At 46.4% G+C, this 27,033-nt stretch overlaps 1 protein-coding gene across 2 annotated transcripts in view; it reads right to left on the reverse strand.

Moving 5' to 3' along the window:
* The window catches only part of NLRP3 (NLR family pyrin domain containing 3), an 88,347-nt gene that overhangs the window by 58,275 nt on the left and 3,039 nt on the right, over positions 1-27,033 (reverse strand). For both annotated transcript variants that reach the window (XM_063706965.1, XM_063706966.1), the window contains exon 2: positions 18,372-18,508. The gene's annotated coding sequence lies outside the window, so the exon portion shown is untranslated. The remainder of the gene's footprint in view (positions 1-18,371; positions 18,509-27,033) is intronic.

Raw genomic sequence — 27,033 nt, forward strand, 5'->3', positions numbered from 1 at the left:
GGAATCTTCTCCTCAACCAGGCCTTGTCCTTGGCCCCCATCCTCTCATCAACCTGCCTAGCCCAGTTTTAGCAAGAATCCTGCTAAGTCATTCCCCACATTGATATCTGACTACTCTCATATCTGATTGGGTTGCTAATCCCTCACAATCCCCCAGGTGATATCTGATCACCCTGGCCTGTCTTCAGCAAGAATCTTGTTAGATGACTTTAGCAAGAATATCCCTACCCTTGTTAAGGAAAAATTATTCAACGGTACTTATTAAAGGGTGGGAGGGCTGACTTTGTTCTGGATCCTTGTGATAACTGTAGGTAACATGGCAGTGGGACCTAGCGGTGGGACAGAGGTTGGGTCGGACTCCAAATACAACAAGGAAGAGGGGTATTTATAACCAAAGAGAAGGGTGGGGGTCAGTAGATAAAAAATTACGAAGAGGAAATATCAGGGGTAAGGGGGTTCTGCTTGAACTGGCCTAACATACTCTTGCTGAAAGCAGGCCGGGGTAATTGAACATTGCCTGGGGGATAATGAAAAATAAGGAACCCAATCCGCCATTGAGGAGTCAGATACCAAGGATGAGGATATTCTTGTTAAACTGACTTAGCAGGATTCTTGTTAAAGCTGGATTTTATAAGGAAATGCACAGATGGGTCTAGGAGAAGGTTCAGGAGCCTGACTAAAGTTCTGTTAGGCCAGGTTCAGGAGTCTGATTAAAGTCTAACAGAATCTTTTTCACCTTTACTATCTCCTCTTAGTAATCTCTGTCCACTGACTCCCACCCTGCTCCCTAGCCATAAATCCCAACGTTCCCTTGTTGCATTCAGGGTTGAGTCCATTCTCTCTCCTCTATTACAATACCCCTGCTGGAATCGTGCTAAATAAAGTCTCTGTTACCATTTCAAAAAGCATCGGAATATTTTTTTGAGAAGGGTCTCACTCTGCCACCCAGGCTGGAATGCAGTGGTGATTGATTATGGTTCACAGCCTCGACTTCCCCAGGTTCAAGCGATCTTCCAACCTCAACCTCCCAGGCTGCTGGGACTACAGGTGCACATCACAACCCACCTGGCTAATATGTGTACTTTTTGTAGAGACAGGGTTTTGCCATGTTGCCCCAGGCTGGTCTTGAACTCCTTGGCTCAATTGACATACCCGCCTTGGCCTCCCAAAGTGCTAGGATTACAGGTGTGAACCACTGCACCTGGACAGAGTATTTTTTCCTTTAATGATGACAGTGGCTGGGTATGGTGGCTAATGCTTGTAATTCTAGCGCTTGTGGGAGGCTGAGAAGGGAGAATTGTTTGAGGCCAGGAGTTTGCGATTAGGCTGGCCACACCACACATAGCAAGACCGTATCTCTACAAAAACATGTTTAAAAAATTAGCCAAGCATGGTAGTGTGCACCTGTAGTCCCAGCTACTCAGGAGGCTGAGACAGAAGGATCTCTTGAGCCCAGGAGTTCGAGGCTACAGTGAGCTATAATTGTGCCACTGCTCTCCAGGCTGGGTAACAGAACGAGACCCCCAATTCAAATAATAATAATAAAACAATGGCTGTCACTCAAGCTCCTGATGGTATAACATCAAAAGTCCCAGAGTGAAATCATTTTGCAAAAAAAAAAAACCCCAAACTTCCAAATTTTTCATTAGTCAAATATTTTCATCACTGTCTTTTTTGTGCTCACAGAAATAAGCATATCATTGCTCAGTGTACTGGAATCTTGAGTTTTCTGTAAAAGGAAGTGTATTCGATGTAAACATTTAAAACACACCAGAGTTACGTAACTCTGCTTTGTCATTTCTTTTTTTTTTTAATATACTGAACTTCTAAAAATAAAAATAAAAAAGAAAGAAAGAAAACGGAAGTAGCCTGAAACTGCTGTTGCAATGTTTTTCCTAACCACACTCTGAGCTCGACTCTTTTCAGGAGCCCGACTCCAGCTGCTGCTGCAACACATCTTGAGCTGGGGCATCCCCGCGTCTTAGACCTGACCTCTCTCTCTCCCCCCTCTGGGGCTGTATATGTAGCCCAGAGGCCTGGCCTTGGCTCACCTGCTTAACTGAGAGGGGAGTCCCTCATTTTGCTCCACTGGAGGCTCCTGCTACTCTCTTCTGCCCTCTGCTGGTCCTGGGTGTTAGTGACAATCATCCCTCTGCCCTCCCCAGGTTGAGAAGAGGAAGGAGGAAGAGCGGAGGACTGCGGAGGAGCACCACCGGATGGAGAAAGCTAATTGCTGTAAAAAAGAGTGCATGATTGGCGTCCCCGAAGTTTCCAGGACAGAAGTGAAGGGTGGGATATTGGGGAAAGACGGGGCTTGCTTGCATGAAACCTAATATAAAGAGGTGCTGGTATAAATGGAACGTCCGTGTCTCTGCCAAATTCGTATGTTGAAATCTTAACCCCCCAGATGAGGGTATTAAGAGATGAGGCTTTGGAGAGGTGATTAGGTCGTGTGAGTGGAGCCCCCTGAAGGGAGAATTAGTGCCCTTATAAAAGGGGCCACAGAGCAATCCCTTGTCCCTTCCACCATGTGAGATTATAGCTAAGGAACATATATGGCCATCAGTAGCACAGAAAACGGGTCCTCACCAGACACCAGACCAGCCCAGACACCAGACCTGCTGGTGTCTTGATCTTGGAGTTCCCAGCCTTTAGAGCTGTGAGAAATAGATTTCTGTTGGGCCAGGTGTAGTACCTCACTCCTGTAATCCCAAATCTTTGGGAGGCCTAGGCAGGAGGATCACTTGAGGCCAGAAGTTTGAGACCAGTCTGGCAAAATAGAGAGACCTCATCTCTACAAAAAATTAAAAGTTAGCTGGGTATGGTGGCATGTGCTTGGAGTCCCAGCTCCTTGGGAGGCTGAGGCAGGAGACTACTTGGGCCCAGGAGTTTGAGGTTGTGGTGAGCTATGATCAATCATATTACAGTCCAACCTGGGTGTCAGAATGAGACCCTGTCTCAAAAAACAAACAAAAAAAAATCCTGTTGTTTACAAGCCACCCAGTCTATGGCAGTTTGTTACGCACTGAAACACAGGAGGTGGGGAAGAATGGGTCGAGGAGGACACAGGTGGGAGTGAGTCTTGCATACAGTTGTTACTCTGAACTTACGTAAGAATTCTCGTTTTCTCGTTTGGTTGTAGAATCAGTCAGTCTTGAAATCGACATTCTATAGGTCAGCAGGAGCAACTCCCTTTCCTGATTGTGACCAGGAAGGGAAGAAGGGAAGGCTTTGCTCCCACACTCCTGCTCATCAGCTTCCCTGACATTAAGGCCCAGCAATCCTGCCTGGGAGGCTGCGAGAACGAGACTGTTTTGTTGGGAAGTTGGACCAAAGACTCCTCATGGGCCCATCCAGCTCTGAACATCTAGAAATCCAGGGACATGGACAGAAAGTTCTTCCCCACCCTTTCACAGGGTTGTGACATGGCCTCCCAGTGTGCTCTCAGGTTCTTCTGTCTCTTGAGGTCAAGGGCCCTGGCAAAACCCTTTACTTGGATAGAGCAACTGTGGAAGTTAATCTTATGTGTCAACTTGACTGGGAAGAGATGTCAAGAGAAGTGGTAAAACATTATTATTAGGTATGTCTGTAAGGGTGAGTCTGGAAGAGGTTAGCGTTTGTATCAGACTAGGTAAGGAAGATCCGCCCTCACCCACGCGGGCAGGCATCTTTCCATCCGTTGAGGAGCCGAACAGAAGAGTGGAGGAAAGGCACATTCTCTCGGAGCTGGGACATTCACCTTCTCCTGTCCTTGGACATCAGTGCTCCTGCTTCTGAAACCACCTTTGCAAAATTAATGACTGAAACAGCAAAAGAGATCTAACTTCACTGACTCCTTCTTGCTTCTAACCTCCAAGCTGCCCTTATTCATTCCTGGGCATAAGCTGAACTAACTTTGGGAGAAACTTAGTTTATAGTTTACCTATTTTTTTTTTTTTTTTTTTTTTTTTTTGAGGCAGAGTCTCACTCTGTCGCCCAGGCTGGAGTGCAGTGGCACAATCTCGGCTCACTGCAACCTCCACCTCCTGGGTTCCCAGCATTCTCCTGCCTCAGCCTCCTGAGTAGCTGGGACTACAGGTGCCCACCAGCACACCCAGCTAATTTTTTGTATTTTTAGTAGAGACGGGGTTTCACCATGTTAGCCGGGATGTTCTCGATCTCCTGACTTCGTGATCCACCCACCTCGGCCTCCCAAAGTGCTGGGATTACAGGCGTGAGCCACTGTGCCCCGCCTATAGTTTAAAACAAAGACCATAGTTTAAAACAAAGCCCTTTCCCAAAGCAGACCTCCTTCTTGCCTGGGGACTAGGTTGTCTTCGTAGGATTAACATCAGCCACAAGATTAGAAATCATAGTTTAAGAGACATGCAGCTGGAGGCTACAAGATTCTGACCCTCCCTAAGCTGCTCCTAAGATCAGTGGCTTGAGATATTTTGCGGACCCTGCACTTAATGGATCAGCTGGCATCATGCAGATTAATTAACTGGCTCACCTGATCTTGTGGCCCCCACCCAGGAACTGACTCAGTGCAAGAGGACAGCTTCAACTCCCTATGATTTAATCTCTGACCAATCAGCACTCCTGGCTCACTGGCTTCCTCACACCCACCAAGCTGTCCTTAAAAACTCTGCTGCCCAAATGTTTGGGGAGACTGATTTGAGTAACAACGAAAAACTCCGTTCCCCTGCACAGCTGGCTCTGCGTGAATTACACTTTCTCCATTGCAATTCCTCTATCTTGCTAAATCGGCTCTATCTAGGCACTGGGCAAGGTGAGCCCATTGGGCAGTTACACTTCTCCAGCCTTCAAGCTCAGACTCAATTCCCCGACTGGCTTTCCTGGCTCTCTAGCCTGCGGAGAGCAGGTGGTGGAGTTTCTCAGTTTCCAGAATCATGTGAGCTGATTCCCATAATCAATCTCATATACTATGTGTATCCTATGGATTCTGTTTCTCTGAAGAACCCCCCAAAATATAGCACACAATCCTAATTTTTCCTACCAGTCACTCCCCAGCAACATTTTAATTTGGCCAAGTTCTCTGTTGCTTATAGCAGAACACAAAAGCACCAAACAGCAAAACAGGGAAGCAGGAATCTCTCTCCTTGAGATCCAGAGCGCCACGCTGTGGAGCAATTAGCTGTGTGGGGGCCCTCCCCTCCCTTCACCCTCACAAGTCAGACTCGCTTATAAACCCACCAGCCAAGTTAGGCCATCTTCACCTGTCCAGATCTGGAGATACTAGAAATCATCTTATCTCATATCCTTCCTTTAGGAAAGGATACACTGAGACCCAGAGAGGCCGGCTTGCTGTGGGTTTAAAACACTTACTTCTAGGGCAGGGGTTCTCAAATGATTTGGTTCAAGGCCCCATTACACTCTTGAAAATGAGGACTCCAGGGGGCTTTCATGTGGGGATTATATCTGTTGATATTTACTGTATCAGAAGCCAAAACAGAAAAACTGTTAAAAAGTCTGAGAAGAGTAGCACTGACTTACAGTTTGCACATCTTACTCACGTCTGACTCAGCAGAAAGCAGCTGGAGTCTCTAATACTTCTGCATCTTTAGTCTATTGCAATATCACAGAGCATTAGCCTGTTGAAAATTCCAGTCTAAGCCGGGCACAGTGGCTCATGCCTGTAGTCCCAGCACTTTGGAGGGCTGCGGTGGGAAGATCGCTTGAGCTCAGGAGTTTGAAACCAGGCTCAGCAACATAAAGAGACCCTGTTTCTACAAAAACTTAAAAATTAGTTGGGCATGGTGATGCACACCTGTGGTTCCAGCAACTCAGGAGGCTGAGATGGGAGGGTTGCTTGAGGCTGGGAAGTTGAGGCTGCAGAGAGCCATGATCATGCCATGGAACTTCAGTCTGGGGAGTGAAGTGAGACCCTGTCAAAAAAAAAGAGAAGAAGGGAAGAAGGGAAAAAGTAAATTCTACTCTACACTTGTGAGAGTGAAAACAGTGTCATAGTATGATTATGAAAATAGTTTTGACCTTGCAGATCCCCTGAAAGATCTCAGGAGTTCCATGGGGATCCCCCAACCACACACTGAGAACTATAGGTATAGAATAAGCAAGAGCATGTCTGGAGTCCTTGTCTCCTAAATCTCCATCTGCTACCTTTATTTCTTATTTTATTTCTTACTTATTTTTATTTACTTGTTTATTTGTCTTGAGATGGAGTCTTGCTCTGTCACCAGGCTGGAGTGCAGTGGTGCCATCTCGGCTCACTGCAACCTCCACCTCCCGGGTTCAAGCAATTCCTGTGCCTCAGCCTCCGGAGTAGCTGGGATTACAGGTGTGCGGCACCACACCTGGCTAATTTTTGTATTTTTAGTAGAGACAGGGTCTCACCATGTTAGCTAGGCTGGTCTTGAACTTCTAACCTCAAATGATCCACCCGCCTCAGCCTTCCAAAGTGCTGGGATTACAGGTGTGGGCCATCACGCCTGGCCTATTTTTTATTTTTATATACTAATTGTGGAGAATCCCTGGGTTTGGGTTTTTTTTTTTCCATCTTTCTTTTTTAATTTTTTTTGAGATGGGTCTTGCTACATTGCCCAGGCTAGACTCAAATGCCTGGGCTCAAGCAATCCTGCTGCCTCAGCCTCCTGAGTAGCTTCAATTACAGGTACATGCCAACACACTTGGCTCCATCTGCTGCCTTCCTATCTTATGGCAGTATTCTACATTATGCTGTCTCTTACCTGTATTGAAATCATGTATCCCATACCGTATACAATTACAATTTGTCAATTAAAAATTATATTAATTTTGAAAAACAATATGTAAAAGTTAACCCCGCAAAAATCAAATGTTTTTTAGGACTTTAAAATAAAATCTGGAGAATAGCTAACATATTCTGTCAGGGCTGTCAGACTAAAAAGAGAAGTGCATGAGTCACTTCAAAACAATGGTTACTTTTCAGAGAAATTGAACTAGAATTATAAAAGATTCATTCAAATGTTGTCATGGGCAGCAAAAAAAAATAACAACAGTGATTTCCAGTCAAAGCCCCAAGTGGACACATGAAATCACATTTGCAAAATTATGACTGAGACAGTGAATGAGATTTAACTTCACTGACTTTATCTTGCTTCTAATCTCCAAGGGGTCCTTGTTCATTCCTGGAGGTAGGCTGAACTAACTTTGGGGAAAACTTAGTGTATAGTTTATAGTTTAAACAAAGATGGTAACAGCCCTTTTCCAAACAGCCCCTTTCCTTCTTGCCTGGGGAATAGATTGACATTGTAGGACTAACATTAGCCAGAATATCAGAAATTATGGTTTAGGAGTCATGCAGCTGGAGGCCACAGAATCTTGACACTCCCTAAACTGCTTCTAAAATCAATGCTTGAGATATTTTGCAGACCCTGCGCTTGATGGCACCACCCAGATAAAAAACCTGGCTCATCTGATCCTGTGGCCCCCACTCAGGAACTGACTGAATTCAAGAAAACAACTCTGACTCCCTAAGATTTTATCTCTGACCAATCAGCACTCCTGGCTCACTGGCTTCCCCCGACCGACCAAGTTATCCTTAAAAACTCTGCTCCCTGAATGCTCAGGGAGACTCATTTGAGTAATAATAAAACTCTGGTCTCCCACACAGCTGGCTCTGCGTGAATTACTCTTTCTCTACTGCAATTCCCCTGTTTTAATAAATCTGCTCCATCTAAGCGGTGGGCAAGGTGAACCCCTTGGACAGTTACAAATTTGGTAGCTCGTCCGGGATTGCCCTTGTGGCTACCTGCCCATGGTTCAGTGGCACCCCTCCAGCAATGGATCCAGAAGCCTGCCCAAGCGGCTGCCTAGTTCTCTTGGACTGGAGGCTGACCCTGATACTCTCACTACTGGTGGGGCACTGCTGACCCAATGTGCATGGATTTAATTGCAGTGGAGAAATAGTCACGGGGAGACATCCCTTAACTGTAGCCCTATCACGGGGGTGTCTGTCTGTAGCCCCATGGTGGGGTGTCTGTCTGTAACCCCATTGCAGGTTGTCTAATCCAGATTGGTTAGTATCCTATGCACTGCCAGTGCCTCCTTCCTTCTCCTGACTGGTTCTGTAGCCCTGTGGTGGGATGTCTATTTGTAGCTCCATCATGGGATGTCTGTGTCTGTAGCCCCATTGCAGGGTGTCTGTTCAGCTCCTGGGGAGTCTTGGTTGGCTCCTTCTAACTAGTAGGAAGACTTCTGGTTTGGGAGACTTCTCCTCAATCAGGAAGATTTTGAGGAGGTTTCTCAGAAGGAGAATAGAAAGATAGTTTGGAAAGGATACTCCTGGAGGTCTTGGTTAGGGATCTAATTGGGAAGGCCTGTGTCCTCTTATCTTTGTGTGTGTTTGTAATGTAGAAGGGATCTCAGAAGAGGTTACTGATGGAAGTCCAGCAGGCCTAACTGAGAACCCTCCTTATTTGTCTGGTCACATTTGATGAGCCCTAGAGAGGGCTCAACAGGCCTGTCTCGGGGTGACTATCTGCTCTTCGTCTTGCCGAGAGACCCCATTGTGAATTACTATTCTAAGGTCATCGCTCCCCACCTGGAGTGGATCAAAGACAACAGGGACCAACGGGAAAAAGTTTTTGAGCTTCGCCAGGCTGATATTGGGTGCTGAACGAGGTGGCTAATGTGTGTTTTGTTATGTGTGTTTTGCTGGGATGGAAAATGTTAATTTGGTTCCCCATGCAGCCTGTTGGGCAGCATCTTGCCAATTAAGAATCTTGTCTGTGGTTCCGTAAAGCTCAGGAAAGGGTGATTTTCTCTTGTAAAGTGGCTTGATTCCCACAGCCATGGTGCAGTGAGCAGGGTCATTAGAAACCACTGTGTTCTGGAAGCTGCAGAGAAAGGGAGCCAGGAAGCCTAGCGTGCTGGCAAAAAGGGTAAGAAATTCTTACCAGCCAAGTTTCTGGTCTCTCTCTGTCTCTTTCGCTGTCTGGGTAAACAGTAAACGTCACTATTTGTCTCTCTGCAAGCGTTTGATTAATAGAAAAAGGATTTGTGAAACTAGTCTTAGGTGGTAGCAAATCTGGTGTACTTTGTGCTAAGAATTTGTCTTTCTGTGTTCTGTAACGGAGAAAGGGGTATCACAGGATAGAATGTGGGTTCAGGACCCACTTTCAAGCCCACTTTTCAAGCCAGCCTGGCAGGCTGTTCAGCTGCAAACTGCTATGGGTCCCTGAAACCAATAGCAGACGAAATTTCTCTGTCTTGTTTCGTGTCCTTAAGAGCTTAACCTTGTGACCATGTGGGGATACTTTCTCCTGGTTTCTGCCATCTAGAAGACAGGAACTTGAGGATTCATGTCATAGTCAGCCCTAAACATTTTCTTGAGCAGCTAAAAGCCTTTGCAACTTTTAAACTGGCTTCTCTAGGCTCCTTCTGGGAAGAGCAATAGAAACTGCTCAATGCTGTAACTCAGTGGCCAGGGCTTTGTCTTTTGACAATGGCAGCCTGGGTTCTAATTTTTTTTTTTTTTTGAGACGGAGTTTCACTCTTGTTGCCCAGGCTGGATTGCAATGGCACCATGTCAGCTCACCTCAACCTCCGCCTCTTGGGTTCAAGCAATTCTCCTGCCTCAGCCTCCTGAGTAGCTGAGATTACAGGCATGCGCCACCACACCTGGCTAATTTTTTTTTATATTTTTAGTAGAGACGGGGTTTCTCCATGTTGGTCAGGCTGGTCTTGAACTCCCAACCTCAGGTGATTCACCCACCTCAGCCTCCCAAAGTGCTGGGATTACAGGCATGAGCCACCGTGCCGGCCTGAGCCTGGGTTCTATTCTCGGCTTCTGGAATGATTCCCTTCTGGTTTTTTACTTATGTAACTTTGCCATTTGTTGAGGTTTCCCCCCACCATGGATAGCTTCTGATTTCCTGTCTTGAAGTTTTATTTCTCTAAAATACCCTAGGGGAAATTCTAAATCTTGTTAAAAAAAAAAAAAAAGAAAAGAAAAAGAAAAAAGAAACTGCTTACCATCTCTTTGAGACACTTACGTTTCCATGGTTAAGTTATATCCTTAATTAAAACTTATTAATTTCATGTGGAAAGTTACCTATGGAATTAAAAAGCCAAAAATATTGGCCACTTGGCATGGCTAAAGTTGGGTAATAAAAAATTTAAAAGAATTTTTTTTAAAAAAGCACCATAGTTAAAAGTCAGCTTAATTAAAAGTGGATAAACAAGCTAGAAGTTTATTTATTTATTTATTTTATTGTTGAGATGGAGTCTCACTCTGTCACCCAGGCTGGAGTGCAATGGCAAGATTTAAGCTTACTGCAACCTCCGCCTCCCAGGCTCAAGCAGATTACCCTGCCTCAGCCTCCTGAGTAGCTGCGATTACAGGCGTGCGCCACCACTCCTGGCTAATTTTTGTATTTTTAGTAGAGACAGGATTTCAACATGTTGACGAGGCTGGTCTTGAACTCCTGGCCTCCTGATTTGCCCGCCTCGGCCTCCCAAAGTGCTGGGATTACAGGTGTGAGCCCCATGCCCAGTACTATAAATATATTTAAAAGCCCTTTATGTTTTTCTCTTCTTGGATCTTGTTTTTCCTGGAAAAAGCTTTTTTTTCTTCTCAGCTGACTGAATTATTTTCCTCCATTTTTTTTGTCTTGCCAATCTTAATGCACACATGAGAGGCCTTGAGATGACTTCTGGTAGCCTGGGACTTCTTGGGAAAAGCAGGAAGCACCACAAACCCCATTTTGGAAAAAAAAAAAAAAAAGCTCTGTTTTCCACATAGAACCCTAGCAATTAAAAGCAGATAAATCCCTCTCAAAATCAAAGGCTCTGTTCTGTTTTGCATTGCGTTATCTAATGGTTTTGAGTTTTAGGCATATCAGAAATTACTTCCCTTTATTTAAAAACACTTGGTGTGTAATAACTAGATAGGAAATATACTTTAGTGCATGGCTAATAGCAGCTATGGAAGAATACTTGATTGTTCGCACACTTGGATTAGAGAAGCATGCTCTTGGCCACCTGGAGGATGTGGAAACACCCCCAGCCCCACTGAGAGATAAGACTCTTATGGGGAATGGTCCAATTACAAAATGGGCTGATTGGCTTTGGTTTGCTTGCAATGAAACGCAGGGTAGCAGCACTGCACTGTCTTCTCCTGTAGTAGTTCCCTCCTTTTGGGGATGGAGAACCCAGTATAAAATGGCACCCTTAATTCTGGTGATCTGTCTTTGCCTTCAGCTGCTTATTTGCTGCTTACTTGGCCCTAGATATGCATGCTTTCCTGGCCCTGTTCCTCCAAGGGCTCCACCCTGAAGCCAGTAATCCAATTAAGAAACTGGCAAATGAAAATTTTACAAGTGTTAAATCTTCTGTCCAGGGCCGGGCGTGGTGGCTCACGCCTGTAATTCCAGCACTTTGGGAGACTGAGGCAGGAGGATCACGAGGTCAGGAGTTCGAGACTACCCTAGCCAATATAGCGAAACCCCGTCTCTACTAAAAATACAAAAATTAGCCAGGTGTGGTGACACACGTCTGTAATCCCAGCTACTCAGGAGGCTGAGGCAGGAGAATCGCTTGAACCAGAGAGACGGAGGTTGCAGTGAGCCAAGATCATGCTATTGCACTCCAGCCTGGACAACAAGAAGAAAACTCCATCTCAAAGAAATAAAAAATAAATAAATAAATAAATTAGGAGAATTAAAAATTGTGGCTGGGCCAGGTGCAGTGGCTCACAACTGTAATCCCAGCACTGGGGGGGACTGAGGTAGGAGGATCACTTGAGCCTGGGCAACAATTGAGAACTTCTCTCTACAAAAAATTTCAAAAATGGACCTGGTGTGGTGTCATGTGCCTGTAGTCCTAGCTACTTGAGAGACTGAGGTGGGAAGATTGCTTGAGCCCAGGGTTTGGGGCTGCAGTTCACTAGATATGATTGCACCCACCATTGCACTCTAGGCATGGCAACAAAGCAAGACCCCGCCCTCTAACTCAAAAAATGTTGCAGTTAGACAAGAAGGATAAATGATAAGTATTTAAGGTGATGAATATAGTAATTAGCTTGATTCAATAATTGCACGCTGTATACGTATAGTAACATCACTGTGTACCCCATAATTATATATGGTTATATAATTAAAATTTGTCAAAAAATAAAAATAAAATTTTAAAATTAAAAAAGTTAAAGGTTAAAAGGAGGAAAACTACTTTTATGAAATCGAACAAAAATATGAAATGCCACCTAGACATTTACTTAACAAGAAATGTGCAAGATCTATATGAAGAAATGTTTTAAGTACTGAGAGTCACCAAAGAAAGCTTGAACAAAGGCTGAGATAAACCATGCCCTAGGCTAAGAAGTCTCATGTATTAGACTGTTCTTGCCTTGCTCTAAAGAAATACCTGAGACTAGCTAATTGATAAAGAAAAGACGTATAATTGGCTCACGGTCCTGCAGGCTGTACAGGAGGCATACTGCTGGCATCTGCTTAGCTTCTGGGGAAGCCTCAGGAAATTTACAATCATGACAGAAGGCAAAGGGTGAGCACACACACTATATGGCCAAAGCAGGAGCAAGAAAGTGTGAGGGGGAGGTGCCACACACTTTTGAATGACCAGACCTCATGAAAACTCAGGATCTCGAAGACAGTACCAAGGGGATGGTGCCAAACCAGTTATCAGAACTCCTCCCCCATGATCCAATCATCTCTCACCAGGCCCCACCTCCAATATCGGGGATTACAATTCAACAGGAGATTTGGTAGGGACACAGATCCAAACCATATCACCTCAGTCCCAGAAATCTGATATTTCTCCCCCAGTTAATCTAAATAGTTAACATAGTTGGGGGAGAAAAGGGAGAACTACACAGAATAATGTGAGAAAAGCCAGAAAACTCTGAAAAGGAAGTGTAAAGATGAAAAATTAATCCCTGCAGATATTAAAATATTTTAGAAACTAGAGTTGGCGGTGGGGTGCGGTGGCTCACGCCTGTAATCCCAGCACTATGGAGGCCAAGGCAGGCGGATCACCTGAGGTCAGGAGTTCGAAACCAGCCTGGCCAAAATGAGAAAACCCTGTCTCTACTAAAAATACAAAAATTAGCTGGGTGTGGTGGCGCATGCCTGTAATCCCAGCTACTCAGGGGGCTGAGGCAGGAGAATTGTTTGAACCCAGGAGGTTGCAGTGAGCCAAGATCGTGCCACTGCACTCCAGTCTGGGGGACAGGGTGAGACGCTGTCTCAAAAAAAAGAAAAGAAAAAAGAAAAAAAGGAAACCAGAGTTGGCTTTTGGAGGCAGGACAAGAAGGGCTTGCTCCTCGGCGGCCATTGTGTTTTTGTGCGCTCTTGGATGGGGTTATGTCCCACATTGTATCTGTTTATGTCTGGCCCCCAACTAGTCCATGTCCTCGGGTCCATGGGCCCCAGTATATTCATCTCTGCATACCCAGTGCCCAGATTGCTTGACACACAAAGGGAGCTCAGGGAATGACGTAAGGAGCAACACCTGCATCGCACGACCTTCCTCCTCCCTCCGTGAAGGGACACGTGTGCGGGGAGGGCGGGGCGAGCAGCGCGGCCAGGTCATGACTTTCCTCTCCCTCCCTGAAGGGACACGTGTGCGGGGCGAGCAGCGCCGCCAGGTCATGCATGACCTTTCTCTCCCTCAGTGAAGGGACACGTGTGCGGGGAGAGCAGCGCGGCCAGGTCATGACCTTCCTCTCCCTCCGTGAAGGGACACGTGTGCGGGGAGGGCAGGGAGAGCAGCTCGTGGCCAGGTTGGCCGCACGTGATGCTAGCGTGCTCTTTACCCTCCAGGTTTCGGGTGTCTATGTTATACCTCCAAATGTTGACATTATTCCTATCAGTGAGGTTCTCCATTCACATTGCAAGTGTTCTGTTTGCTTTATGCGAAGTTGCTCTCCCATCAGCTCCCTTACCACTGCCATAACAAGAGCCAACCTGTCGACATCCCTTCCCTGACAGAGGGTGCTTTTGTACTTCTCAGCTCCTGTCCAAGAGCCTCAAGATGATAGACAGCCTCCTCTGTTCTCCTGGAAACAGCCCTCCACCTCCAAATCTGTCAGTCATGGTGCCTGGAACCACCCAGAGCCATCTGTTGTCCCTGTTAAAATAATCACGTTACTGGAAGTTTGGTTTCTTCTGAGGCCTCTCCCCTTTACGGGTAGATGGCCACCCTCTTGCTGTGTCCTCACATGCTCTTCCCTCAATATGTGTCTGTCCTAATCCACGCCTCTTATATGCACACTCACAGGGCACCCTACATACAGTTGCCTCCTTGTCCCGTCTCTTCCAGGGGTCAGCACCATGCTTTGCAAATAGGTGCACAATCAATGCCTATCAGATTTATATGCACTAGTTAAAATGAACTTGATTCATTTTTCTTGATAATGTTAATTCAATCCTTATGAAAAATTATGTCCAAGAGGTATGCAAGGCACTTTGTAAACATCACCCTACTTAATTCTCTGAACTGACTTTGTCAGAGGCATGTGAACCAGAACTACTCCATCTTGAATGGGGCTGGGTAAAATGAGGCTGAGGCCTACTCGGCTGCATTCCCAGACGGTTAAGGCATTCTAAGTCACAGGATGAGATAGGAGGTCGGCACAAGACACAGGTCATAAAGACCTTGCTGATAAAACAGTTTGCAGTAAAGAAGCCGGACAAATCCCACCAAACCCAAGATGGCGACGAGAGTGACCTCTGGTCGTCCTCACTGCTACACTCCCACCAACGCCATGACAGTTTACAAATGCCATGGCAATGTCAGGAAGTTACCCTATATGGTCTAAAAAGGGGAGGCATGAATAATCCACCCCTTGTTTAGCATATAATCAAGAAATAACCGTAAAAATGGGCAACCCACAGCCCTCAGGGCTGCTCTGTCTATGGAGTAGCCATTCTTTTGTTCCTTTACTTTCCTAAAAAATTTGCTTTCACTTTACTCTATGGACTCACCCTGAATTATTTCTTGCGCGAGATCAAATAACCCTCACTTGGGGTCTGGACAGAGACCCCTTTCCTGTAACAGTTTTACTCACAACACATCTGACACCAAACCTGTGGGTTTTTTTCTTCTACCCAGCAGGTACCAACCAGGTATCCTACAATTCAATTCTGACATGTTTACCTGGAGCTAGAGTGAAATCCCACAGGTTATGGGCTCGGTCCCACAAAACTGCCCCCACTTCATGGAAGTTCCAGGTTGTTAACCAGCACTTTTGACTGACCAGCTATAAATTCAAGGGTTCCCACACCTAATCCCTCTATCTCAGGTTTGGTAAATCAAGAGAATGGGCTCACAAAACTCAGGAAAGTGCTTTACTTCCTGTTACCAGTTTATTATTATAAACAGCACAACTCAGCAACAGCCAGATGAAAGACACAGACAGGACAAGGTATGCGAGGCAGAGTCAGCACTTCCACACCTTCACCAGGCACAACACCCTCCCAGCACGAATGTGCTCCTGAACCCAGCAGCTCTCCAAACCTTTTCTTTAGGTTTCTTATGGTTCCATTATTTAAGCATGAATGATCAAATCACTGGTCATTGGCGATTAAACTCAATCTCCAGCCGCTCTTCTTTCCCTGGAGGTCACGGACTGGAGCTGAAAGTTGCAAGGCAAAGTTGGTTCCCCTGGCAACCAGCCCTCATCCTCCAGGAGTCACCTCATTAGCATAAACACAGGCATGGATGAAAGGGGCTCGTTAGGAATAACAAAAGATTTCCTCTTGCCCCTATCAGTCAGGGAATTCCAAGGGGTTTAGAAGCCTCCATCAGGAAACAGGGACAAAGACCAAATATCTAATTCTTATTATCACAGATCCTCACAGCCATCCTGTCTGGCGTGTACTGTTAACAACGTGCTCATTCTGTCGATGATGTAACTGGTAGATAATAATCACCACATGAATTATAGCATTTTTTAAAATTATACTTTAAGTTCTAGGGTACGTGTGCACAACGTGCAGGTTTGTTACATATGTATACATAAACCATCATTCTGAGCAAACTATCGCAAGGACAGCATTTGTTATATATAAACAACAGTTCTGTAAATTATAGATTGTACTCTATACTGCAATATATATAATCACACATGTACTATAAGGTATTATCATATAACCTAAAAGAAGTAGACATCAGTACTTGTTATTGCATTGTATATTATGTATACTAAATTATTTCTAAAATAACCCTGTGTGGTGAGAACTACTTGATCCTTATTTGATGAGTGAGGAAACAGTGCTAAGAGAAATTACATAACATGCACATACCCACTAGTATGTATGTCTCCTAAAGAAATTCTGATTCATGCTCACAGTGATACCTATACAAGGGTCCTCAGTGAGGAACTGTTTGCAGCACCAAGAGAGTAAAAACTGCAAAGGGGGAATCATATCAGTGTAACCGCCCAGTGGGTTTACCTTGCCGCTGCCTGGACAGAGCCGATTTCTCAAGAGAGCGGAATTGCAATAGAGAAGGAGGAATTCACGCAGAGCCGACTGTGCAGGAGACAACAGTTTCATTATTACTCAAATCACTCTCCCTGAGCATTCGAGCAGCAGAGTTTTTAAGAACAACTTGGTGGGTGTGGGGAAGCCAGTGAGCCAGGCGTGCAACTGGTCAAAGCTGAAATCCTAGGGAGTCGGAGCTGTCCTCTTGTGCTGACTCTGCTTCTGGTGGGGACATGGGACCGGCTGGCGAGTCCAAGTGCAGCCATCAGTTGTCAGAAGTGCAAAAGCCTGAAAACACATCTCAAAAGGCCATTCTCAGGTGCTACAGTAGCGATGTTCTTTGCAGGAGTAATTGGGCAAGTTGCAAATCTTGTGTCCTCTGGAAAAATGGCCGGTAATTACGCTTACGGCTCAGTAGAATTCAGGCCCCTGTCATCCTCCTAACTTGGCGGCCTTTCATTAGTCTTACCAGGGCAGTTTAGTTTTGGGGAAGGGCTGTTATCATTTAAACCATAAACTAAATTTCTCCCGAACTTAGCGTGGCCTGTAACCACCCAGTGGGTTCACCCTGATGGCTGCCTAGATGGAGCCGATTTATCACAACAGGAGAATTGCAGTAGAGAAAGAGTAACTCGCGCAGAGCCGGCTGTGCAGGAGCCTTGTTTTATTATTACTCAAATCAGTCTTCTCAAGCATTTGGAGATCAGAGGTTTTAAGGACAATTTGGTGGGTGAGGGGAAGCCAGTGTGTCAGGAGTGCTGATTGATTAGGTAGGACATTAAATCATAGGGAATTGAAGTTGTCTTCTTGCACTGAGTCAGTTCCTGGGTGGGGGCCACAAGATCAGATGAGCCAGTTTATCCATCTGGGTGGTGCCAGCTGATCCATCCAGTGCAGGGTCTGCAAAACATCTCAAGCACTGAGCAGTTTAGGGAGGGTCACAATCTTACAGCCTCCAGCTGCATGACTCCTAAACTATAATTTCTGATCTTGTGGCTAATTTGTTAATCCTACAAAGGCAGTCTAGTCCCCAGTCAGGAAGGATGTTTGTTTTGAGAAAGGGCTGTTGTCGTCTTTGTTTTAAACTATAAAGTTCCTCCCAAAGTTAGTTCAGCCTACACCCAGGAATGAACAAGGACAGCTTGGAGGTTAGAAGCAAGATGGAGTTGGTTAGGTCAAGTCTCTTTTGCTGTCTCAGTTACGATTTTGCAATGGCAGTTTCAGGCCCATGCTTAGGAATGAGCTAAGATAGCCAGCCTGTGAGGCTAAAAGCAACATGGAGTCAGCCATGTCAGGTTTCTCTGACTGTCTCAGTGATAATTTTGCAATGGTGGTTTCATCCACACGTCTACACTGCGTCTGACGTGTTGCTAAGTGAAGAAAGCTGTGTGCCACATACATGTATGTCCTCATCCAACTGAAATTTTTTAAAAATTGTTTTAATTTTTGTGCAGATAATACAGACATGTACCCCACCACACACAATGTAAACTGCAAAAGCAAAAAACTGAGATGCCTCGTCCACAGTTCAACCCTCTGTGAACAGAGCCATCCTGGATAAAAGGTATGCCTCCAAAATATCTAAACGTAGATAAAGATATATCGAGAGGGAAATAATGATATATAAGCGCCCATTCACATTTGTGTGTGTGCGTGTGTGTATCAACAATTAACACACATGTACCGAAGCGTTATGGTTTATTTCCTTCTCACAACCAACTCTAAACAAAGCCATGATACTGCCCAAAGTCAGCAAGACGGAGGCCAACCAGCTGGCTGGCCTCCTTCAGGAGCTTCAAACTTTTCAATCCCAAATTCAATAGGAAGAAGGAAGAAGAAATAATGAGGAAGAGGGAGGAATACGGAGGCGGGGAGGGGGCAGAGGAGAAAGAAAAGGAAGAAACAGAAAAGAGGGAACAATGTCCCGTACCTTGCTTTGCTCCTGCAAAGTAAAGGCCACCTGAGGAGGGTCGGGGTGAATCCTTCACAGGGGTGGACAGAAAAGCGAACACTTTCCACCAGAGGGCGCGGGAAAGGGGCCTCAGACTTGCTTGGCTGAAACCCAACCTTGTAAGAAAAAACAGAAAAGGCGCTCAGTGCTGGTCCCAGCACCCAGTGTGCGCTGGCTGCAGGCAGCGGGTGGGCCTGAGCGGCTGCGGGGCTCGGTGCCCTGGGCTCGCACCGGGGGTTGACGAGGGGCGCGGAGTGAGGGGTGGGCGCGGAGCGCGGGGCGCGGGGAAGCCTCTGCAGGGCTGGTCGCTTTCACACTCCCAGTAACATAGACTGGGGTGCTGGGGAAGCTGTTAAAGAAGCCAGGCTTCGTGATGTAACACGCCCCGATTCGTTTCATTTTTTCTTTTTTTCTTTGAGACGGAGTCTCACCCGGTTGCCCAGGCTGGAGTGCAGTGGCGCGATCTCGGCTCACTGCAACCTTCGCTCCCGGGCTCAAGCGATTCTCCTGCCTCAGCTTTGGGAGTAGCTGGGATTACAGGCGCGCGCCACCACGCCCGGCTAAGTTTTTTTTTGTTTTGTTTTGTTTTGTTTTGTTTTTTTTGAGGTGGAGTCTTGCTCTGTCGCCCAGGCTGGAGTGCAATGGCACTATCTCAGCTCACTGCAACCTCCGCCTCCTGGGTTCAAGTGATTCTCCTGCCTCAGCCTCCTGAGTAGCTGCGATTACAGGCACATGCCACCATGCCCAGCTAATTTTTTTTGTATTTTTAGTAGAGATGGGGTTTCACCATGTTGGTCAGGCTGGTCTTGAACTCCTGACCTCGTGATTCACCCACCTCGGCCTCCCAAAGTACTGGGATTATAGGCATGAGCCACCACGCCCGGCCTAATTTTTGTATTTTTAGTAGAGACAGGGTTTCACCATTTTGGCCAGGCTGGTCTCGAACTCCTGACCTCAGGTGATTCGCCCGCCTAGGCTGGGATTACAGGCGTGAGCCACCGCGCCCGGCATATATTTTTTTGTATTTTCAGTAGAGATGGGGCTTCAACATGTTGCCCAGGCTGGTCTCAAACTCCTAAATTCGCGTGATCCGCCCGCCTCGCCCCCTGCAGTGCTGGATTACAGGCGTGAGCCTCAGTGCTCGGGTTTCCCATTCATTTTCTAGCTGGACACGGAAGGATGTGACCGAGACGCTGACGGCGTCCGCACTGTCCTCGGCGCCCTCTGGTGGTCACAGCCAAGTACAACTTGCTGAAAAATTCAGCAGCTAAATTTGGCAGTGCTAGGGATCGGTTTATAACTCTTCTGGGAGGAAAACGCATGACCTTGCAATTTGTTTTAAAAACGACCATAGTGGGCTGAGCGCAGCGGCTCACGCCTGTAATCTCAGCACTTTGGGAGGCCGAGGCCGGCGGATCACGAGGTTAGGAGTTTGAGACCAGCCTGGCCAACATGGTAAAACCCCGTCTCTACTAAAAATACCCCGTCTCTACTAAAAATACAAAAATTAGCCGGGTGTAGTGGCGCGCGCCTGTAATCCCAGCTACTCGGGAGGCTGAGGCAGGAGGACTGCTTGAAGCCGGGAGGCGGAGGTTGCAGTCAGCTGAGATTGTGCCGTTGCACTCCAGCTCTGGGCGACAAAAACGAACAAACAACAACAACAAACAAACAAACAAACAAAACGACAGGAGCGACCGGATCACAGGCTCAGGCCTGCGATCTCAGCACTTTGGGAGGCCAAGGCGGGTGGATCACACGAGGCCAGGAACATGAGAATCGCTTGAACCCAGCAGTTGGGGGTTACAGTGAGCCAAGATCGCGCCACTGCACCCCAGCCTGGGCAACTAAGCGAGACCCTGTCTCAAAAACAAAACAAAACAAAAACAAAAACAAAAAAAACAGGACCTGTGCCTCTCCACGGTCACCCTTTACCAAATGTGCATGTGCGTGTTCCCACTGGTCCCGGGAATGGACGCCACGTCTCCGCAGCACCTGCACGGCTGGAATACCGCAGAATTGTGACAGGCATTGGAACCAGAGCAAATCCATCTTGAACATGGGCTGGGTAAATTGAGGCTGAGACCTGGTAGGCTGCATTCCCAGACAGTTAAGGCTTTCTAAGTCACAGGATGAGACAGGGGGTAGGCACACGATACAGGTCATAAACACCTTGCTAATAAAACAGGTTGCAGTAAAAATGCCGGACAAATCCCACCAAAACCAAGATGGCCACGAGAGTGACCTCTGGTTGTCCTCCGTGCTACATTCCCGCCAGCGCCATGACAGTTTACAAACGCCGTGGCAACCTCAGGAAGTCACCCGGTATGGTCCAAAAAGGGGAGACATGAATAATCCACCCCTTGTTTAGCATATCATCAAGAAATAATCATCAAAATGGGCAGCCAGCAGCCCTTGGGGCTGCTCTGTCTGTGGAGAAGCCATTCTTTATTCCCTTACTTTCTTGATAAACTGGCTTTCATTTTACAGAGTCGCCCTAATTCTTTCTTGTGCGAGATCCAAAAACCCTCTCTTAGGGTCTGGATTGGGACCCCTTTCCAGTAACAGAAGCACAAATACGGTTTTGTCGCCCACATTCTAGGGCTTCTGGGTGTGCAAATACGGCTTTGTCGCCCACATTCTAGGGCTTCTGGATGTGCATTCTGGGCAGGCCCTAGATTCCAGGGTTAGCCACTGCAGTGACTGCTCAAGATCACTCCTTGGCCCCAGGCCAGACAGGGTGCAGAGGATGACTGTCCCAGGATGGATCACCCCAGAATCCCCAGTAGCAGCACATTACTTGTAAAAAACATTCTTTTCAGGATTTGTCCCACTCGAGACACTTTAATTTTAGAATAGGCTACACGACTGCTAATGAGTAGTAAGAGCAGAGACTGTGCTTGGAGCCATAATAAACCCTCCTCCACTGGGAGTGCATCTTCACTTTCCCATTCCTGGAGGTGAGAAGAGAAAGTAGCTCAGAACATTCTGAGTTATGTAAGGCATACAAAATTTATTTATGTATTTATTTTGAGACAGAGTCTTGCTCTGTGACCTAGGCTGGAGCGCAGTGATGTAATCGAGGCTCTCTGCAGCCCCCGCCTCCCAGGCTCAAACAATTCGCGGGGAGGCATACAAAATTTATCAGGCTCAGAGAGACAGCAGTATGGGGGGCGGGGGCAAGGGGGGGGCAATTGTTTAAAGGCATTTTGTTCCTGACTAGCTGCATCACCTATTATCTCCATGTTGCTAGCGTTTGTGATACAAAGAAAAATGTATAGCTAACCAATAGCTTATGTTATTTTAATGTAAATTTTTTATAAACAGCTGAGGAACTGCCTCTTTCATCCTTTAAAAACTCACTTGCAACTGCTGCTAGTTGGAGGGTATATTCAGAGCAACTTGAATCTATCTCTCCCGGCTTACAGTCCTCAAACTTGGCCCAAAGAAACTCCACTTATATTAATTTTGCCTCAGTTTCTTCTTTAATCAACAAAGGGAAGGGAAGTGCCTAAGGGAAGTGGGGCTGCCTAAGAATGCTCAAAGCAAGCCCACCACTGAGGTCTGGGCAGAGAGTGAAACTTCAGGCTTTACTGCTCCTCTCAGCCTGGGAAATTTTCCTTTCGTTTTGCATTAAAATACAGTGGGGGCAACCAAACTCCCTCCATGAAAAAATGGATAAGGACAATTTGAAAAACACAAATAACTGAATACTATTCAGCCTTTAAAAGCCAAAATTGGCCGGGCGCGGTGGCTCACGCCTGTAATCCCAGCACTTTGGGAGCCCGAGGTGGGTGGATCACAAGGTCAGGAGATCGAGACCATCCTGGCTAACAAGGTGAAACCCCATCTCTACTAAAAATACAAAAAATTAGCCGGGCGTGTTGGCGGGCGCCTGTAGTCCCAGCTACTCAGAGGCTGAGGCAGGAGAATGGCATGAACCCGGGAGGCGCAGCTTGCAGTGAGCCGAGATTGCACCGCTGCACTCCAGCCTGGGCCACAGAGCCAGACTCTTGTCTCAAAAAAAAAAAAAAAAAAAAAAAGGCCAAACTTTTGTTATATTGACAATAGGGATAAATCTTGAGGACACTATGCCAAGTGAAATAACCAAGTAACAAAAGAGATACTGGGCCAGGTATGGTGGCTCACGCCTGTAATCCCAGCACTTTGGGAGGTCCAGGCAGAAGGATCACGAGATCAGGAGATGGAGACCATCTTGGCCAACATGGTGAAACCCCGTCTCTACTAAAAATACAAAAATTAGCCGGGCGTAATGGCGCATGCCTGCAGTCCCAGCTACTCAGAAGGCTGAGGCAGGAGAATCGCTTGAACCAGGGAGTTGGAGGTTGCAGTGAGTGGAGATCGCGCCGCTGCACTCTAGCCTGGCGACAATGGGAGACTCTGTCTTGAAAAAAAAAAAAAGCCAGTGGCACAGTAATCATTCCCCTACAATTACCAATGCTATGTGAGTTAAAATAAAATTTTGTATGCTTATCTCCCTGTTAATCTGCCTATTGTCAGTTGATTTTGCAGCAAAACTTCAGAGAGTGAAGCAGCTTTCTCTTGGCCCCTACAGATTTGGCGCTGTGAGCAGGATCACCAAAACTGTTTAGCTCTTCTGAAGCCAGGAGTCCAAGGAACCTGGGGCCTGACAGGCCAGCAGAAGGGGAAGAATTTGGGAGTAGTTAGATTCTTGGCATCTGTAAAAAGTAAAGTAGAGGTTCCTCTTCAAAGACTTTCCTCCCCATCTAATTAGGAATAAATAGTAACTTCTCTTAGAAGCAAAATTTATTCAAAGACCTGTGCTAACCTTCTTAAATATCTGCTAGCTGTAATAAAGAAATCAATGTTCTTTATGTTCTTAGCTCCCACAATTTAGCCTAAATATTTGCCCTGGCATGCTTATACTGGTCCAAGCAAGCGTTAGGTCATAGCCTGTTCCTCCTCCTTATTTGAAGGCGTTTTTACCTTTCTCAGCATTCCACAAGTTACTTCCTCCTTCCTTTGTTCCCCTCTACCTTTGCCTCTTTTAAAAAGTTCTAAGCTGCTAGCCAATCGAGACAAATACAGAATGTAAGGCCCTTTCCAGTCAATGGAAACCAGACACAGCAGTAGGGTGGACGCGTCAGGTTATGAATGACCCTGTCTCCTTTGTTCAATGCACTCTCATGGCAAAACTGCTGATGAGTGTACCCTTTCTGCAAGAAGTAAAAATGGCCTTACTAAATAAATTAAATTCATGTTCAAGTGCTACTTCTTTACCGCACCAAGGAAGAAACATTTCAAACAGCATCTGTCTGTGCAATCCAATCAAGCAGACAGTAAAACTGTTTCCTTTTCCTTTTCCAAATCTAAGATAAATGGAAAGAAAGAATTTATTTATTTATTTAGAATCAGCTCTGTTGCCCAGGCTGGAGTGCAGTGGGACAGTCATGGCTCACTGCAGCCTTAACCTCCTGGACTCAAGGGATCCTCCTGCCTCAGCTTCCTGTGTAGCTGGGACCATAGGTGCACTCCACCATTCCCTGCTAACTTTTTGATTTTTTTGTAGAGATGGAGTCTCAGTTGTTGAGGCTGGCCTCAAACTCCTGTGTTACTGAAAAGGGGTCCCAATCTAGACCCCAAGAGAGGGTTATTGGACCTCCCACAAGAAAGAATACAGGGCGAGTCCATAGAGTAAAGTAAAAGCAAGTTTATTGGGGAAGTAAAGAAACAAAAGAATGGCTGCTGCATAGGCACAGCAGTGGTGTGAGCTGCTCAACCGAGTATACCTACAGTTATTTCTTGATTGTATGCTAAACAAGGGGTGAATTATTCATGAGTTTTCCGGGAAAGAGGACTGGATTTCCAGGAACTGAGGGTTCCTCCCCACTTTCAGACCATATAGGGTAACTTCTGGATGTTGCCATGGTATTTGTAAACTGTCGTGGTGCTGGTGGGAGTGTCTTTTAACACGCTAATGCCTTATAATAAGTATCGCATAATGAGCAGTGAGGATGACCAGAGGTCACTTTCATCAGCATCCTGGTTCTGGTGGGTTTTGGCCGGCTTCTTTACCACATCCTGCTTTATCAGTGGGGTTGTTGTGACCTGTATCTTGTGCTGACCTCCTAACTCATCCTGTGACTAAGAATGCCTAAGCTCCTGGGAGCCCAGCAGTTCTCAGCTTTTTTTTACCCAGCCCATCTTCAAGATGGAGTCCCTCTTGTTCAAATATATCTGACATCTGGACTCAAGGAATCCTCCTGCCTTGGCCTCCCAAAGTACTGGAATTACAGGGTGAGCCACTGCACCCAGCCAAGAAAAGCATTTATACAGGCTAATTTTAGACACGCAAACGCTGGTTTATTTTTGGTATGACTATTTCATGTTGTCTGATCTTTTTTCTTTCAGAAATATTCTTTTTTTTCTTGTGTCTCTGTCTTGCTGTCATAAAGATTCCCTCTCATCTTGCTTAATATCTTTTATGTCAGGCTCTCAAGAGCCTGACTTGTGACCAAGTGGGGAGCACTCTTGCTTGGTCTCTGCCAACCCGGGGAGTGGTTGGGGGAGTGGCATGACTTTTGGGTCATGTGTGTTGGTCAGTTGTATTAGTCCATTTTCACTCTGCTTACAAAGACATACCCAAGACTGGGAAGAAAAAGAGGTTTAATTGGACTTACAGTTCCACATGGGCTGGGGAAGCCTCAGAATCATGGCAAAGGGCAAAAGCCACTTCTTACATGGCAGCAGCAAGAGAAAATGAGGAAGAAGCAGAAGTAGAAACCCCTGATAAATCCATCAGATCTTGTGAGACTTATTCACTATCACGAGAATAGCATGGAAAAGACCAGCCCCCGTGATTCAATTACTTCCCCTTGGGTCCCTCCCACAACATGTGGGAAATCTGAGAGGTACAATTCAAGTTAAGATTTGGGTAGAGGCACGGCAAAACCATATCATTCCACCCCTGGTAGCTCCAAATCTCATGTCCTCACATTTCAAAACCAATCATGCCTTCCCAACACTCCCCCAAAGTCTTAACTCATTTCAGCATTAACCCAAAAGTCCATAGTCCAAAGTCTCATCTGAGAAAAGGAAAGTCCCTTCCACCTATGAGCCTGTAAAATCAAAAGCCAACTGGTTACTTCCTAGATACAATGGGGGTAACAGGTATTGGGTGAATACAGCCATTCCAAATGGGAGAAATTGGCCAAAACAAAGGGGTTACAGGGCCCATTCAAGTCTGAAATCCAGCGAGGCAGTCAAATTTCAAAGCTCCCAAAATGATCTCCTTTGACTCCAGGTCTCACATCCAGGTCACACTGCTGCAAGTGGTGGGTTCCCATGGTCTTGGGCAGCTCGGCCCCTGTGGCTTTGCAGGATACAGCCTCCCTCCCGGCTGCTTTCATAGGATGGCATTGAGTGTCTGCAGCTTTTCCAGGTGCACGGTGGAAGGCGTTGGTGGATCTAGCATTCTGAGGTCTGGAGGATGGTGGCCCTTTTCTCACAGCTTCACTAGGTGGTGCCCCAGTAGGGACTCTGTGTGGGGGCTCCCACCCCACATTTCCCTTCTGCATTGCCCTAGCATAGGTTCTCCATCGGGGCCCCACCCCTGCAGCAAACTTCTGCCTGGGCATCCAGGCATTTCCATATGCCCTCTGAAATCTAGGCAGAGGTTCTCAAACCTCAATTCTTGACTTCTGTGCACCCACAGGCTCAACACCACATGGAAGCTGCCAAAGCTTGGGGCTTCCACCCTCTTCTACCCTCTGAAGCCACAGCCTGAGCTGTACATTAGCCCCTTTCAGCTGGGACACAGGGCACCAAGTCCCCAGGCTGCACACAGCCTGGAGACACTGGGCCTAGCCCACAAAACCACTTTTTCCTCTGGGCCTCCAGGCCTGTGATGGGAGGGGCTGCCACAAAGGTCTCTGACACGGCCTGGAGACATTTTCCCCATGGTCTTGGGGATTAACATTAGGCTCCTTGCTACTTATGCAAATTTCTGTAGCCAGCTTGAATTTCTCCCCAGAAAATGGGTTTTTCTTTTCTCTTACATTGTCAGGCCACAAATTTTCCAAACTTTCATGCTCTGTTTCCCTTTTAAAACTGAAGGCTTTTAACAGCACCCAAGTCACCTCTTGAATGCTTTGCTGCTTAGAAATTTTTTCCATCAGATAACCCTAAATCATCTCTCTCAAGTTCAAATTTCCACAAATCTCTAGGGCAGGGGCAAAATGCCTTCATTCTCTTTGCTAAAACATAACAAGAGTCAGCCGGACTCGGTGGCTCACGCCTGTAATCCCTGCACTTTGGGAGGCCAACGTGGGTGGATCACCTGAAGTCAGGAGTTTGAAAACAGCCTGGCTAACATGGCAAAACACAGTCTCTACTAAAAATAGAAAAATTAGCGGGGAATGGTGGCGCACACCTGTAATCCCAGGTACTCAGGAGGCAGAGGCAGGAGAATTGCTTGAACTTAGGAGGCAGAGGTTGCAGTGAGCCGAGATGGCACCACTGCACTCCAGTCTGGGCAACAGCCAGTTCCCAACAAGTTCCTCATCTCCATCTGAGACTACATCAGCCTAGACCTTATTGTTCATATCACTATCAGTACTTTCGTCAAAGCCATTCAACAAGTCTCTAGGAAGTTCCAAACTTT

The sequence above is a fragment of the Gorilla gorilla genome, chromosome 1 (genome assembly GCF_029281585.2).
Source record: "Gorilla gorilla gorilla isolate KB3781 chromosome 1, NHGRI_mGorGor1-v2.1_pri, whole genome shotgun sequence".
Lineage (NCBI taxonomy): Eukaryota > Metazoa > Chordata > Mammalia > Primates > Hominidae > Gorilla > Gorilla gorilla.